This window comes from Lemur catta, chromosome 12, assembly GCF_020740605.2.
Source record: "Lemur catta isolate mLemCat1 chromosome 12, mLemCat1.pri, whole genome shotgun sequence".
In the NCBI taxonomy this organism is placed as follows: Eukaryota; Metazoa; Chordata; class Mammalia; order Primates; family Lemuridae; genus Lemur; species Lemur catta.
This window is the reverse complement of record NC_059139.1, coordinates 66031133-66049533: the sequence shown is the minus strand read 5'-3', so window position 1 is coordinate 66049533 and position 18401 is coordinate 66031133. Positions and strand designations below refer to the sequence as shown.

The following is an 18401-nucleotide window of genomic DNA, read 5'->3' as shown; positions in this document are numbered from 1 at the left end:
ATAAAGATACGGTAGATTTTTACAGAAGCTACATGATGTATCCAAAATTATCTGAAAATGCTATTACAATAGTTCTCCCACATGCAACTACACATCTGTGTGCAGCTGGATTTTCTTCATAGACTTTAACCAAAACAATAAATTGCAACAGATGAATACAGAAGCATATCTGATAATTCAGCTATTTTATATTAAGCCAAACATTAAAAAGATTTTCAAAAATGTAAAACAATGATACTGTTCTTGATAATTTTTGTTTTGAAAATAGTTATTTTTTATAAAAAATATTAGTTATATAAACAAGTGTTGGGTTTATTATTGTTTTATATAAATGGATTACTAAAAATATTAGTGTATTTTAAATGTCTCAATTTTAATTTTTAATTCAGGAAATATGAATAAACATACACAAGAACTCCTTGGTGCCCCAATAATTTTTAAGGTTTTCTGAGACAAAAGATTTGAGTTTTCTGTTTTAGACTATTCTTAAATATCGTTAATTAATCTTGTTACATTCTGCATCATTTCTGATTACATGCACCTGCCACCAAGATCTTGGTTTTGAATACCACATTCAATTAAAGGAACTGGGGTTTGTTGGAGAAATGGCTGTTTCTAGGACTTCAGCAGGAAGTATAAAAGATGAGCCAGGAGCATGTTGCAATGCTAGAAAGTAAGAAAGTGCTAAAACAAACAAATAGCAAAGCAAAAAACAAAAACAAACAAACAAAAAAATGAAAGGGGTGTGTCAAAAAAACACTGGAGCCAACTGAAAGAATCCCCAATGGCCATACCTGCAACAATTTGAGCAACAAAATAAATAAGGTAGTATTAGATTAAAACCTAAAGTATAAAATAAATATGCATGAGTCCATACTGATGTAAATAAATACTTGACTAAATAATAAATAAAGATGAATTTCCTACGCAAAAGAATTCAAATAGTTTATGTAGATATCCCTCGAGGAGGTGGAACATAACTCCCCACATTTGAAGTGTGGACTGTCTTCCAAAGAGTATGGAAAGCAGGGGGAAACAAGGAATAACTTTACAGGGGAGAAACTTGATAAACACTAGTCAGCCTATTGATCAATGTTAATATCAACAGTGATAAGTCATGTTGATAGTATGTTCCCTTTATACCGGTGGTCCCCAACCCCGAGGCGAGTACTGGTCCATGGCCTGTTAGGAACCAGGCTGCACAGCAGGAGGTGAGCTGCCCGAGCAAGAGAACCTTCATCTGTATTTACAGCTGCTTGTTTCCACTACTGCCTGAGCTCCGCCTCCTGTCACATCAGCAGGCATTAGATTCTCATAGGAGCGCCATCCCTATGGTAAACCTCGCATGCCAGGGATCAAGGTTGCAGGCTCCTTATGAGAATCCAATGCCTGATGATCTAAGGTAGAGCTGAGGCGGTGATGCTAGCAATGGGGAGTGGCTGCAAATACAGATTATCATTAGTAGAGAGATTTGACTACACAATAAATGCAATGCACTTGAATCATCCCAAAACCATACCCCCACCCTGTCCATGGAAAAATTGTCTTCCATGAAACCAGTCCCTTGTGCCAAAAAGGTTGGGGACCACTGCTTTATACGATGTTATGAAAATGGTACTTAACATTTGTGATCTTCCTCCTAAAAACACAAAATCCCAGACTGGTCATAAAAAACATCGAACAAATCCCAATGAAGGGGCATTCTACAAAATATCTAACTCATACTCTTCACAACTGTCTAGGTCATCAAAAACAAGGAAAGTCTAAGCAATTGTCACTGCCCAGAGGAGCCTAAAGAGACATGACAATTAAATGTAATGTGGTATCCAGGATGAGATCCTGGAACAGGAAAAAAAAAAGCCATTAGGTAAAGACAAAGGAAATCTGAATTAAGTATAGCTTTAGTTAATAATAACATATCCATATTGGTTCATTAGTTATGACAAATGTATCATATTAATGTAAGACATTAATAATAGGGGAAACTAGGTATAGGGTTTATGGGAGCTCTATACTAGTTGTTTGATTTTGTTTTTTAAATCTAAAACTGTTCTAGAAAATAAATTTTATTTTTAAACACTTAAATATTGCTATATTACATTTTGTTCAAGCTCTAAGGTGGTAAGCAGAAGAAGACTAATAATAATTAAGAGAACTCTATATCCCTGTTTCTCAAAATGTTATTCTAGTAATACCTGCATAAGAATCTGCCAAAGGAGTTCAATAAATCAATCCGATTTCTAGAACCTGCCCCTGCCAAATCGTAATGATACATAAACTGTGAGAAGTACAGCCCAGTAGTCTTCATCTGAACAAGTTTGAACTCCAGTGTTTAATGAGGTATTCTACATTAGTCTTAAAATTTCCTTTTGCATCTTTATTTCAATAAAAGTAACAAAAATAATCTGACCAAATAAAAACAGCAGATCAAACAAATGAAAATCTTCTCAAATAAGTTTAATAAATAAATTACACTTTATACAGTTTAACTATTTAATATTTATAATCAGATCAGTCATGATTATTTTTAACAACATGCCCCAGAAATTGTCAAAATATATTTCTCTTAATACTAACTCAATAGAAAACTGATGCATTTGATAACTTGAGCAGCACAAAGTTACTCATTACATACCTAAATAGAATATCACCCCAAATAAGTTATGTTCCATCTTATTATGCTTAGGGACACTTAGTGAAGGAGAAATTTTAGTTTCACCTAATTTTAATTCCATTTGAAATTTATAACATGAGTAGATAGCTGTTTGATCAAATTTTTAAGAGTCAAGTTAATTTGCCTTCAATACAGTAGTTGTTTCTTTCTGAAATAAATAAAATTTTAAGAGGAAATAAGGTTTCATTATGATGGAATTATCAAGGGAAAGAAGTCATTACCAGAGTGGTTGAAGGAGGTAATTAACAGAGAGCAGAACGCTTCCCTTCCACATTATTCACAGTCATTCTTAGAGTTTCTAACAGCGTCAATCCTTTACTGAGTGTTCCCTGAGAAAGGTGATGCGTTTTTGCAAAGAGACATTGAGGGGCAATGCTAAGACTGTTTCTCTAGTGCAATCTGATTCATAGAAATGAATGTAAGAAGTTGTGTTTTCGTGTCCTACTCTTTTCTCATCTTTGAGAATTTTAAAACCATATAAAGGGAAAGAGATAGATAAGATATTCCATTGAACTTTTCTTGCTTCCAGGAAAATTTTATTTCTCCTTTTACAAGAACGAAAATAAATTCTCAAATACTTAATGCATTTTGATAAAAGTGTAAAGTCATCGTGAGAAGATTAAAATGGTTGAAAATCTCACTTATCAGAGTTTCAGTTACAATCCTGTAACATTTAAACTTCTGATATCTGGAATTCTGGTAGGTATTACACAGGAGGAAATGATGTTGAAACTACTATGGCTGCCAGGAACTATGGTGAGAGATCTTTTTATTACATGACTTCCATCACCACCATCTACAGTGAAAAGAAGCAACATGAGTTGTGTTTGTGTGCAAATTATAACTTCAGCACTATTAGATATTTTAAATATTTAGAACTATTTATTACAAGAGCTAGAAATACCAATTACATATTGAAAATAAGATATATATTAAAACAGTCATAGTGCATATTAATGTCATTCCACCAGGTAAGATATTAATAAAATTCAGCTTTCTTTTCCATAACTAAATTTATTTTGTATTCTAATTATTAAGTGGCAGCAATTTAATCTCAGTCATTTCAGTTTCCCTTCCCATCTTTCCCCTTGGGCGAGTAGCTAAATTCTTTAGGACTTATATAGTGACAGGTATGGGTAATGCAGGTAGAAATCTGGGCATGTTCAACATCATCTATGTACATATATATTACCTTGCAATCAGCTGAGGTGTTTGTGTTCCCAGGTAATCCGTCTTCAGTTCATGCACATCACTGTCACAGCCTCCTTCTCTTGAAAACAAAACATTTGCAGTTTCTTTTCATCTCTTTGCCATGGCCATACTGCTCTCTGCCACTCAGAAATATTTCTGCTGTTCCCTACGCTCTGCAGAGGCACATGGAGATTCTAGAAGGCTGCTTCAAGCCCATTTGCCTACACACTCCACGCAGAGGTTTTTGCAGCATGCTGGGGTGCAGAGAAATTGGAGAGCCTTTTATTTCCTAGGATCTCTCTGAAAAAAAAAGAAAAGAAAAGAAAAAGCACAGGATCACTTCACTCTCAAAGTTCACCAAGTCCATCTATGGGTGGGGGATGTTTTACCTCTCTTGGATTTGGCAGTTAGGGTGGGGAATGGAAGAAAGTATATCTGGCCTCTTTTTAAGAATCCACCAGAGACTAATAGCTCTTTTTCCCCTCCTTCTTCTCCCTGTCACTCCCCAGTGTGGAATATTCTTTACATAGTCAATGGGGTAAGGGAAAAACCTGGCAAGGGATAAACCTTATTTATCTTGTATTTTTTCTAAATATTTTGTGTTATAATTGGACCATGATATTTGTAACCCAAAATTTTTTTAAAAATTGACTCATTTTCTGCTCTCTGCTGTAACAAAACTGCCTTGATGCATTGCATTGGATGCCTCATGGTCTAACTGCTGGAATGGGGACAGGTCATGGAGCAATTTGGAAATATTGGAGCAGGGGGAGGAATGTATAAGTTAATATTGCAAATATATTTCTGGCAAATGTGTGTGTATATCATAGGACATAATCTTCCATAATTCTATACTTTTCCTTCTTACTAAAAATATAGTTGATATTCTTGGAAAGGTTAGAGAATTGAAATGAAATATTACGAGAGTAGAAAATTTTCACACAAATATAGATTATCTTTCCATTTATACCAGCTTAGTTATGCAATACAGGTACACTCATGCCGACTAATGTTCAATTGGTTGAATATTTAGCACTATAAAAGTATACACTGACATGCAGATATTAGCCTATGTGAATTTTATTTATCAGCCAATCTATGTGTACTCAAAAATTCTTGAGATAGGTGAAGAATCAGTATAGGGAAACATCTGCATGTGTATTTTCATTATTAAATTCTTTGAATTGAAATCTTAGTTTTAGAAAGCCACCTATCTTTACTAAGAAGCCAGAGAATATTCCTTCCTTATCTCCAATTGTATTTCCAATTCTTGACTGGCACACACATCACTTCCAGGAGGAAATACACTAAAGCAAGTGATTTTAAGTAATTATGGTAAGTTGCCATAATTTATATTTTATTCATACGCATGAAGGGCATTCATAATGTGTGTTCAACCTATGTAAAATGGAGCAAAGAATATAGAGACATAGTGATAAAAGAAGATAACCAGGGTTGTTTGAAACTAATCAGAAACTTACAAAAAAGTTCTCGAGAACACTCTTTACATGGATATGACATGCTACACTACTCTGGTTCTAAAATGAGAAGTCTCAAGCTTCATCAAACTTACAAGAATCACCTATCTCTAATTCTATTCAGCAATGAAGAACAATAGATTGAGGCCACCTGTCAGCCATATCTGGCAGTATCAAGATAAGTCAAAAGCAGAATAAAGACAGTTGTGTAGAGATGAAAAATTCTTAGAAAGTACCCAGACAAATCCAAATGACAATTGCCAAATCAAACAAACAAAAGTGATTTTCTAAAAACACTGTCCTAAAGTAAGACTGATTTCTTTCTTGTGGAATTAATATTTTAAAAACTAAAAAGCAGTGATTTTTCCTTCAAAATGTTTATCCTTCCACACGTGAGCTTTGCATGCCATAAGGCTGTTATTTTACAGCTTGGTGGCTCTCAGGGATTTTCACTGGCATAGGCACGTACATCTGTGTGTGTGCGTGTTTTTGAGTATGTACATATCAAAGTGTTGCGACTCTAGGAACTCTCTGTTTCTCCTCCACCCAATTCTGGCCCACCAGGTCAGTCAGTGAATTGGTTTAATGTACTTTGGTTAAGTGCCAAATGATAGTTATCTAAGAAATGAAACATTATGATTCACATATATTAATTTAGCCAGCATGAGAAACAAAAAATTTACATATCCCAAGCCTTATTTTTCTTTAAGAAAACCCAACCCTAAATTGTACATAAGGCAAAAATTGTCACAATTTTTTCTCCTCCTCATCAAAGAGGATAGCAGATTAGGCTCACTGTGAATACTTGACACATTTTTACACAAACTCTATAACACCATATTATCCTTTCTAAGCATTAAAGTGAATTTTCCACTGATCATCACTCACGAGTTAATGATATTCTATGTGCTACAGCTATTAAATTGCATTTTAGGTAGTCTGAATAGAGAGGTCCAACTTGTTCCCTCTTCACATTCAACTCCCTCATCTAATTGGCCCACTGAGAAAACAGTTCTCTTAACTCTTATCTTTTTTTTTTCATCCTGCATAACGCTAATGCATATAAATCTGCCTGACAGTAGTTCTGTAAAAGTGTACAACCTGGCCCTAAATTGTATAGCCTTTTATTGGTTGTCTCTCTTTGTGCCGGACTAACAAAAGCAGGATCAATTAAACTGATAACAGCAGAATTATGTGAGGACAATGAGATGTACTTCCACCATAATGCCAGGGTTCATTATATACATCCTGTGACTCCACAAATGATTAAAGACACATACCCCTAGCAAAAGCACTTGCCTGAGTAGTTGGCTGTGTAGAGAAAGGACTTAGGGGAATGCACCATATATTCTCTTTGAAAGTGAAAGTGCTGACACCTCACTGAGCTGAGAACAATGAAAGCAGCCTGAGCAAGGGCAGAATAATAAGGATTCAGAGAGAGTCAGGACATACTTTTTGGCACACAGGTAGCTCTGGAACCTGCATTAAAACACTAATTTTTTAATTACACAGAAAAAGCACAGAATATTTTTATCAGGCTTATTTTTTAATGTACTAAATTTTGAATTTGATTAAGGATGCATTAACTGTCATTGGTGAGAAGAGGCAAAAAGTAGGATTCTCAGCCTTAATCCACAATTAAAATGAAACCAAAAATCAACTTTTGTTAGGAAGCCTCCAAATGAGACTCAATCTGTCACCATATCTACATATTGGTTATTGAGAATATTTATTTATTCATCATTGTCATATTATACAACTTGTGACATGACTGTGTATGACCCTAAATGACAGATCTCTCACCAGTAAAATCCAGAAAAGATAACCAAGCATTTCTCATATAAGATTTCATGCATAAAATCATTGATCATTTCAATAAAAACTATAACTTTGATAATTAAACTTAGTAATTAAGTCAGTAATTAAAAAGAGCTAATGATAGTATTTTAACATGTATAATTCTCTTGGTCAATTCAAGAGGCTTAATTTGAGACCATTAGCCAAGAAAGCCACCATTAGAAGTGCTTTCAAGTCTTTAATTTCCTGCCCAGGAAATTTCTGTCAAGAATGGTGGAGCTGAACAGGCACGGTGGCTCACGCCTGTAATCCTAGCACTCTGGGAGGCCGAGGCGGGAAGATCGTTTGAGCTCAGGAGTTCGAGACCAGCCTGAACAGGAGCGAGACCCTGTCTCTACTAAAAATAGAAATCAGCTGGACAACTAAAAATATATGGAAAAAATTAGCCAGGCATGGTGGTGCATGACTGTAGTCCCACCTACTCGAGAGGCTGAGGCAGGAGGATTGCTTGAGCCCAGGAGTCTGAGGTTGCTGTGAGCTAGGCTGACTCCACGGCACTCTAGCCCAGGCAACAGAGTGAAACTCTGTCTCAAAAAAAACAAAAAAAAAGAATGGTGGAGCTATAAGGTAGTAGAAGGACTAACACCCATTTGAAAGCCTATGTATGCCCCATACTAGTCCCTGAGTTGTTATTTTCTCAAAGAGGTACAGCATAATACCAAGAGAAGAGTATATTGGTCTGAACAAAATAGGCACTAAGATAAGTAGTGTATCTGTGAGGTGATGTCAGCAAGGGCTATGAGGGAGCAGATAAGTCAACAAGGAAGAAAGAAAAAACAATAAATCTGCAAAGTGTGGATTTGATTCTGCCATAGTTGGATCTCAGGGTCCTCTAAGAAACTCAGGGGACATGCCTCAGAATTCTGCACAAAGTAATACTGCCTGGAGTCTAATAGCAGTTCTGGCACTTAAATAGACACTCAGATAGTTGGTTGCCTTCTCAGCATAGGCATTGTCTCCTCCCTACTCATGCCTATTCCTCCCCACCTTAGCAACTTAGCTCTGTTATTTCTGCTCATCCAGTTTAACTGCCTGTTGAGAGTCCTGAGTTTGTGTCTGATTCAACTTGCTGACATATACTTTATAGTATAGGACATTGCCATTCATTCTTAGGTTATTCTGGGCAACAGATCATTAGCCAGTCAACTAGATGATTGGAATGAAGTCACTTTACCCTGGGTCCAAGGTGGTGAAGATATGAGGTACAGATTATATTAACCATTTCACTATAAATGCATTATAAAGATCTAGATATGAAACAGGTATTATGAGGCTTCCTTGGACAGGCATTTTTAACTAGCAAGCACCTGGCTTGACTATTCTAATCATAGAGGTTGATAACATTTTTTCCACATATGATCCATGATACATGATGTGTGTACAGTCTCTCATTCTCTGAATACATTCACAAATCTGGATGCAGTGTTTCATATTCTGTACTTAGAAGCCAGTTCATAAATATTGTGGACTGCCTCTGAAATTCCAAGAAAAGGATAATATTGTACACAGTAGGCAAACGTTGGCTGTAAGTACCTACCCAAGTGAGCCAGTGGATTCAGCAGGTCATAACTTATTCTGCTGGATTATATCACCATCCCAGTACAGAATATTATCAATCTAAATTGAAAATCCTACCCTTGTCAGCAGCAACTAGTCTCCTGACAGACCATGTCTGTGTATTTATGAAGTGCTAAGAACAAGCAATGAAAATCTTTTAGAAACAAAAAGCCAAAGAGGCACAGATACCTCAAACCCAAATACAGTTTTAGTTCTTCATGTCACTTCAATACATCACTATATATTGAGCAAAATATTTAAGACCACAGGCAAGAGTGATTCAGGACCCAATATGGAAAAAAGAAATTGTTACAAGTCAAAGCCTCCTAAGTTACCAATATTTTTATAGTTTTTTTTATTGTAAATCTTATCAGAGAGCCTTGGAAAGAAAACAAAACTTTCAGTAATTTTTTCAGGATTCTCTGTAAGTTTTTAGTATTCTGTATAGCCAAGGATGCCACATTGTACAATGCTTCAAATTATTTTGAATCTTTTTCTTTATCTTTTAAATTCAATATTTAAATTATTTTTGTCTATCTTTTTTATAAAGCAGACTTGCTCAAGGTATAAACCCACAGGTAGCTTTTGCTGATTAGACATAATCATTTCTGTCATCTTTGTGGCATTTGGCTAATCAACTTAGAAAATATTCCGTGATGTATCATTTACTGAGCACCAGGCCAGGAGCTATGGAAGAGCCAAAGGATGAATCCACACCCTCATGGATCTCACATGCTAGTAGAGAAATAAGATATGTGTACAAATAATGATTGAATATAATGTGCCATAGAGAGATATAAAATGATGATCACACAACACTATATTGTGTTGAGTGGGTGGATTGGATCACAAATGTTTATGGAAAGGATAATGTTTGAGATAGTCTTTAAAGAGAAGGCTGGATTTTGATAGGCAAGGTCAGAAGGAAAGCCATATCAAAAGTGCAAGAAGATCAAAGACAAGGCATGATTCCTTGATAGTGATGATTTCTATTTAGTAAAACTATGCATAGGTATAGGAAGGTAGATCAGAAAAGCAAGATTATCAAACACCAATTTGAAAAGTTGTAATAATTTGAATATGCAGATCTTTAAAAAAAAAAAAACATTAAAAATCCTGAAGTTTCACACTAGTAATTCTTCAAAATTTATTTTGCAGATAACTGTAAGTTTAATGAAAGAGAATTCCTGGGCTCTGACGAGATAAAGATGAACCTAGAAGCCTAGCCCATGTACATTTCCAGGGAAATCTTCAGGCATGCCTCAATCCCCTGCTTTTACCCAATGATCCCTTGCTTGTAAATACTGGAGAGATGGATAGGTAATGAGAGGAAGGAAGGAAGGGAGGGAGGAAGGAAACAAGAAAGGAAAGAAGGAAGGTAAAAAGGAAGGAAGGCAAAAAGGAAGGAAGGAAAGGGAAGAACAAAAAGAAGGAAGGAAAGAAGAAAGAAAAAACATATCATATATATGATTTTTAAAGATCTTTCACTCGTACTAACTTCTTTTATTCTCATAACTTTTTAAGGCTGATAAGAGAGTTAACTCTGAGAGTCAGGGTGACATGTCTAAATGACATAGTTATCAAATGATAGGGTCAAGTCTACATTACAATTTTTTTGCTCATTGCTTTTCCCATTACACCAAACTACGCCTCTGTAATTCTGTAGGTAATATCTACTCATATGACTCTGATTTCCAAATCTATCACTTAAGCCCAGACCTTTTCTGTGTATCTGAACAACCAGCTCAATTCATGTGTCACAGGAAACCATGGCAGCCAGTCTGGATTGCTCAATATCCATTTGGACTTCTCGATTTGCTCATCAAAAGCTCCTTTTTCCACTTCCTTTTCACTTTCATCATGTTCTGCTTTGTACTTGTTTTGCTCATGTATTAACCTAAAAACCCAAAAGATATTTTCAGATAAATACCTTATTCATGTCCAAGCTAAATGGATATGGGGAGATGGGGGACATAAGGGGAAAGGCCTCTGGAACCTCCAATCTCCCTATGCCAAGCTCTGCCTTCCACACTGTGACCCAGCCACGATGGCCTTTGAACATTCCCTCATCCCTAAAGCTCTTGCCATCCCTAAGGTTATTATTCTTCCTGTCTCTAGAGGATTCCTCCCTGCCCTGGGCCTGCATAGCTCCTTTCCTTCCTTCAAGTCTCAGAGTGAGGTTCCCTTGTCAGTTAGGCCTTTCCCACCCACTAGTTCAGGTGGGGAGCCTTTTCATGTTGGAAGGCCACATTAATTTAGCTGTATCAAATAAGGCTGCCTTCAAGAAACTTTAATTAGATGTGCTTAAAAATGTACATTCATCTAACTACTACGCACTTTATAATTTCACAAAACGAAACCATTTGTTAAGTTTAAAGTCAATTGAACATTTTGACTTTATTATGTCTGCTTTTTGTTGGAAAGCATTTGAATATGTGATTGCAGCATGGAGGTTCACAGTTTCAGCTGATCCTCTAGATGAGTATCAGTCATTTGCGTCCTTAAAGGCGTCTTGATTTGCGGTAGGTAGGAGAATGTAGATCTGCAGCAATAAGTGCTTGAAAAGCAAGAAAGCATTTTTTGGGCTTGCTGCCAAAGGCGTGAGTATTTTGTTGCATTTTTCCACATTTCAACTGGATTTTTCTTAGCATCAAACAATGACTTTAAATGTCATTTACTGAGAGATCAATCAATTCCATATGTAGTTCTTCTGGTGCCTTGATGACATCAACTAGATGAGGCTGAAAGTCTAATTTGAGTGTGATGTCATGATTCTCAAAGTCAGTGAACCTTTCATTGTATTCTCCAATTAATAGGTCTATAACAGCTGTATATATTCTTCAAATGATTCACATATATCATCCTGCTCATGAATGATCTTTTCTAACTGGGGAAATGTCAATCTGAAATTTCCTTTTGAAGAAGTATTTTGAGAAAAGCTTGGATCCAAAATGCTTGGATTTTTTTTTTACCATATATCAGATGTAGACTTAGTTTTACTTTGCAAGGAAATATTCAAGTCATTTTGATTTGACATGATATCACACAGAAATGCTGCATTCTTATAGAAATCTTCTTTCAACACATGTACTCACCATCAAATTGGTTTCACTGATCATCACCTAAGAGCACATTTAGGAATAACATTGATCGGGTGTCGGGCAGATGTGGGTGGGGGAGGGGAGTGGTGTATACATACATAATGAATGCGATGCCCACTGTCTAGGGGATGGACACGTTTGAAGCTCTGACTCAGGGAGGTGGAGGGACAAGGGCAATATACATAACCTAAACTTTTGTACCCCCACAATATGCTGAAATAATAATAATAATAAAATTTACATTGTTGATTCCATCTGTTCTTCATAAAATTTAACTATCTGTTCTTGCAGAGAAAAATTTTGGCTAACACCTGTTCCTGCGACAGCCAATGCACTTTAGAATGATATGGCAAATCCACATTGAATACCTCATTGTTCAGCTTTAGTATGTTACAAAACTGATGGTCCTGTTTGCATTTGAAGAATATAGTTAACAATACTTATAACTGTTGCAAAGTGTCACTTAAAATAGTAGGTTAGCACAGAGATTTTGCTGATGCAAGATACAATGAAAAGAAATGAGAGCATCTGGATCTGTTAATACTTTTTTTGTCTATGCAATAAACCCTTCTTGTTTTCCTGTCATGGAAGTTGCACCGTCTATACACACACTCACTAAGTTTACCAAATTCAGTCCAACTTCATGATATTTATCTTGCAAGTTGTTGAAGATATCTATTCCCAGTGTTCTGTTTGTGAGAGTGCCCAAAGTGAGTAACTCTTTGTAGCAAAGAAAAATCTCCTGTTATGACCCAAATGAAGTATAAAACCTGTGCATAGTCATTAGTATCAGTTGATTCATCCAAAGCAATTGAATAATATATATTTTCCTTTTGAAGTATTGCATGAAGTTGTTCTGTTAAGTTGAAGGCTAACTCATGCTGCGAATCAGTTATGATTCTCCTTGAAAGAGGCAGTTGTTTGCATACTTTAAAAGGTTATTGGGATCTAAGCATCCTACAACTTTGACAGTGCATTCTTTCACAATTTCTACATCATTGAATGGCTTCCGTTTTTTTCCAAAGGATATAAGCTACGTTATTTCCAGGTTTTATTGCTGCTTGAAAAAAATCATCTTTGCTTTTGTGTTTCATCATTTAATTTCTGCAATACAATCTTTTGCACCTCTTGCTCTACTATAAAATATTTGTGGTCCTGATGAGTTTTATAATGCTGATGAGCATTGAATCTCTTTAATGTTGATATTGCAGTATCACAAAGCAAGCAAATCATCTTACCTTTGGCAGAAACAAGATTATATTGCAATTCCCAATCCTCATTAAATAATCTGTTTTCTTCCTTTAGCATTCTCTTGATCTTCTTTGACATGATGGGCTACTAAACAGACAGAGTTAAAAAATACTGTCCTTACTAGTGGGATTTTTTTAAAGAGATATGTCATTGTGATTTTATTTTATTTTTTTTATTTCAGAATAGTATGATGGGATTTGATAGCAGGATGTCTCACAGGAAGTCCTCAGCTCCCAGACATGGTCTCTGGGCTTCTTACCTTGGAAACATAGCAGCAGGCATCATGGGAAAGTGAAGAGCTTCCCCAAGGACGACCCGTCCAAGACTGTCCAGCTCACAGCGTTCCTGGGATACAAGGTTGGCATGACCCGCATTGTGCAGGAAGTCAATAAGAAAGGATCCAAGGTGAACAAGAAGGAAGTTATAGAAACTGTGGCCATTGTGGAGACACTACCCATAGTGCTTGCAGGCATCATGGGCTATGTGGAAACTCCTTGAGGCCTCCTGATTTCCAAGACCATCTTTGCTGAGCATATCAGCAATGAGTTCAAAAGGCACTTCTACAAGAACTGACATAAATCTAAGAAGGCCTTCACCAAGTACTGCAAGAAATGGCAGGATGAGGATGGCAAAAAGCAGTTGGAGAAGGACTTCAGCACCATAAAGAAGTACTGCCAAGTCATTCGCACAATTGCCTACACCCAGATGCACCCACTTCCTCTATGCCAAAACAAGGCCCACCTGATGGAGACCTAGGTGAATGGAGACACTGTGGCTGAGAACCTGGACTGGGCCTGGGAGAGGCTGGAGCAGCAGGTCCCTGTGAACCAAGTATTTGGGCAGGACAAGATGATCAACATCATTGGGATGACCAAAGGCAAAGGCTACAAAGGGGTGAGCAGTCATTGGCATACCAAGAAACTGCCCCACAAGACCCACCGAGGGCTGTGTAAGGTTGCCTTTATTGTGGCATGGCATCCTGCCCATGTGGCTTTCTCTGTGGGCACAAGCTGGGCAGAAAGGCTACCATCACTGCACAGAGATCAATAAGAAGATCTATAAGATCGAACAGGGCTACCTTATCAAGGATGGCAGACTGATCAAGAACAATGTCTCTACTAATTATGGCCTGTCTGACAAGAGCATAAACCCCCTGGGTAGCTTTGTCCATTACAGTGCAGTGACCAATGACTTTGTTGTGCTGAAAGGCTATGTGGTGGTGGGAACCAGGAACTGAGTGCTCACCCTCTGCAAGCCGTTGTTGGTGCAGACCAAACAGCAGGCTCTGGAGAAGACTGACTTTAAATTTATCGACACCACCTCCAAGTTTGGCTGGCCATGGCCACTTCCAGACAGTGGAGGAGAAGAAAGCATTCATGGGACCACTTAAGAAAGATCAGATTGCCAAGGAAGAAGGAGCTTAATGTCAAGGACAGATTGTATGGCTGGTGGGATCTCAATAAAAGTTGTTTTCCAGTGGGGGAAAAATACTGTTCAGCTATGCAACTATTCACAAATTCCACTTCAAACAGAAACACAGTGCACCATTGTCAAAAGCTGATAACAGATTGGCATAGTCGACTCCCATAAACTCTCGCCAACCAGCATTCAATTTAGTCATTATGGCTTACTAACCTTCTCATTGTGCCAGTCAATCTGGTAGGATTATTTTATATTTGGTATTTTAAATATGTTCATTTTAAAATAAAATAAAAATATAAAAGATGATCAAAAATGTATCAATAAAAATAAAAGGATTTGTCCTGTAAATTTGGGATTCAGTCAAAAGGCTGCACTCGAGGGCCTAGAAAGTCACATGTGGCCTTAAGACCACAGGTTCCCCATCCCTGCACTAGTGCATAGCAGGATCCCCTGTTATTCTCCCTTACAGCATCTTCTTTTTTCATTATAGAACTTACCAGAGTTAGTCAGTGCAGATTTATTTGTAGATTCACAAGTATAATGCCATCTCTTAACCATAGACAGTGGGATTCCTAAGGGAAGGCCCTCTGTTTTTTACCACTGTTATGCAACATTCAGCCTAATGGCCGGCCCAGTACATGGTAGATGCATGATAAATATATAAGAAAGGAAAGAAGAAAAGGAGGGAAGAAGGGAGAAAAGAAGAACAGTGATGAGAACTAAGGAAAAGGGAAGCTAGAAAGGAAAAAACGATAACTTTTAAAAGGAAAGGAAGGATAAGAAAAGAACAAGCAGAAAATATAGGAAAGATAGAGACAAATAAGAAAGGATTATAAACTGGTGGGAACAAAAATAAAAAGAAAACATAAAATGAAAACAAAATGATCTCTGATGACAGTCTAGCCAATCCAGCATTTTTCCATGAATATCAACTAGAGAACCAGACTGAAACAGGATTATGACTGTCACCAATGAAAAATTGTCATACTGATGTCTCCTTGTAATGCATGTATTGGTTTATGGACACAAACTCCTTGAGTCAGCACCACAAATCTGGTTAATGTTCTTTAGAGCAGCCTAAATTTGCCCTTTAGGGTTCTGGTTTAGCTGACAGATGTGTAAAACCCCTTGTAGCCAGTTACCTCAGTATTGATTACACATCTGTAAGGCTCACAGCCTCATGTTTTTTTAGCTAAGGTCAGCATTACCTTAAGCCCTGTGCCCTGATGTGGAGCTCTCTGTATTAGAGGACATAAATTCAGCTTATGCCTTGGGCCCCTTCCACCTTGTACTGCTGGTGTTTGTGTAGATGAATATGGAAGACATTGATCTAAAGTTCTCTGCTGGGAAATGAATGTGTGTCAGTGAATTTTGGGTTAAGGCCAAAGCCTAGTGCCACCACTCTCTTGTACATAAAGCCAAGTCTTGAAGTTGTCAGAGGACATTCCTAAGTTAATTTAGGCAACAAATATGAGGCTGCCAATAAAGCCTACCCTGATGGCCTTGTTTAAGATTGCAAACCGACCCTTTTTGCTACATTCCTAATCCTCCTGAATTGGCTCTACTTTATTTATTGCACTTAGCACCTCCTAACATATTGCATGTTTTATGCCATTCATTATTTATTTGCTTCTCCTTTCACTAGAATATAAGTGAATGAGGTCAGGAATATCATCTCTTTTGTTCACTAACGTATTCCAAGTGCCTAGAACAGTCCATGTCATGTAATAGACACTTGATTCACATTTTGTTGAATGATGAATCAACAAATGGATAAATAAATGAAGATCAACATTCTGTATTGTGGGAGGTAAGGAGGCAGTTATAAAGATATAAACATTGGGATATAACAAACATTAATAAATAGAAGTACATTCATTAATGAATGCAAGGGAGGCATAGGAAAGGCAGCTTACTATAGCAAGAAGAACACTAGACTTGGAAAATTGGGTGCATCTTCGCTCTACCGCGTAGCAGCGATATTACCTCAGACAGGTCACTTAAACACTCGGAGCATCAGATTCCTTGTTAGCATGAATGAATAATAACGGCTTCCTCATGGGATCCTGTGAGGATGAAGACAATAAATGGATAAATAACTGCTAATAATATTTACTCAATAAATGTCTATTAAATGAATGGACTTTCTCATTTACAAATAAGAAAAGGCAAGCAGAGTGGTTCGTTCACTTGCCCAAGATCATCCAGTTAATACCAGATTAGGAGTCCCTGATTCTCAGCACAGTGTTGCTGAAAATAAAACATAGTGCCTACCCTATCCCTTGACTTATTCCTGTGAGCAATTCTGTTCCTCACACATAACAAAAATTTATTATTTGTTCTAGAAAAGGAGCATCATTTCCCTGAAATGCCCTCATTAGGCTCCAAGATGTCTAAGCTCTGTCTCCCTTTAATCGGTTTACTTGTGAAGGAACAATTTGCTTTACGACCTCTTTGCAGAGTCTGAAGGGTTTATGACCATGTGGTGTCAACAAGGAGCTCTAAGATGCTTTCAGTTCCATTTACTAGCTTCATAGTCTTCAAATTGTAGGAGCCTATTTGTTCGGAAAAGACTAGAGTTTGAACATTAAATCTGAGCAGCCCTCATGCTTTTAAGTTTACTGTCAAATGGAACAATCACTTCTCGTGGTCTATTCCATGACCAAACCAGCACTGTCTAAGATAGTATGATCAGTAACAATATCATGTGTTTTTAAAAATAACACATCAAGTTGTCCTTTCACAAGGCTTCAAACAGGCTGGATGCGATTGCTATGGGTAGTCTCAAAACCTTTCTGTTAGTGGAAATAAAGATTTCCAGGGAGCTGACAAACACATTGGCTCAATCCTGCAAACTCAGAGTACTGAATCTATGATCATGGAAAGAGCATTCTATTTCCTTACTTTCAAATAGACCTTGCAGGTATTCATTATGCAACTAGTTAGCACCACATAAATCCTAAATTATGTAGTAGAATCTGAAAATAATGCTGAAGGGCAGGGAAGAAGATATGATAAAGGTAACTCAAGCAAAAGGTCACTCTAGTTCAAGTGCAAAGTGATTACTGCAGAGATATCACCATGTTTGGTAAGAAGTGAAATATAGTCAAACAACACTCTCAGCCCCTCAAAGGCTATACTCACTCTGATCTCTGCCGTAATCTGTGAATCTGTTCCCTCCCTTTGATCATCAGGGTTTTTTTTTTTCTCTTTCATTCTTATTTATCAATAGTTATATGACCTTTTAGGTTAAATTCCCAATGTTCACTGTCCCAATTTTTTGGTGTCTCAATTTTCATAATCCTAAAAAATAAGAGAAGAATCTCACTGGCCTTGTCAGTCTTTTCTAACGAGGCCACCGTGTGGCTGGGAAGTCTGGGGGTGGTGGGGTCATATGGGCAATAGGCCTATAGAATAGGCAGGCTCTACAGAAACCTGGAGCTTGAAATGATAAACAGACTCCCTCCATACAAGTGAGAAAAATGCTTCCTTATTAATTCTGGAATCAATCCACTTTCCCCGTCACCACTACCTTATTTCAGCTGAAACTGCTGTCATCACTCACCTTTATCACTATATTGCCTCTTAACTGGTCTTCTTATATCCAGATTCTCCTCCACTAAATACTCAGCTGTAACCAGGATGATTTTCCCATGTTATTGTCCTGCTCAAGACTCTAAAATGGCTCCCTCCTTGCTCCACAAAGGGAGACAAAGTCCAAATTTCTCCACGTGCTGCACCAAGCCTTATCTGGCCCACTGTCACATCCTCATGCTTCTTTCCTCCTTGCAGTCCCTCCAAACCACCCACGACACCATGGCTCAGACAAACTGCTTGTGGTTTCTTAAGCACACCAGACTCCTGGTTTTC

At 37.3% G+C, this 18401-nt stretch overlaps 1 long non-coding RNA gene and 1 pseudogene across 1 annotated transcript; one reads left to right on the top strand and one right to left on the bottom strand.

Annotated features, from left to right (window-relative positions):
* Positions 1-3271: 3271 nt before the first annotated feature.
* LOC123648247 lies at positions 3272-17781 on the bottom strand. Its single transcript, XR_006738538.1, has 5 exons — positions 17676-17781; positions 16518-16597; positions 10477-10654; positions 3867-4165; positions 3272-3470 (listed from the first exon to the last, which is right to left on the bottom strand). It is a non-coding gene; the product is annotated as an uncharacterized LOC123648247 (long non-coding RNA).
* On the top strand, positions 13318-14533 carry LOC123648246 (annotated as a pseudogene).
* Positions 17782-18401: the final 620 nt, after the last annotated feature.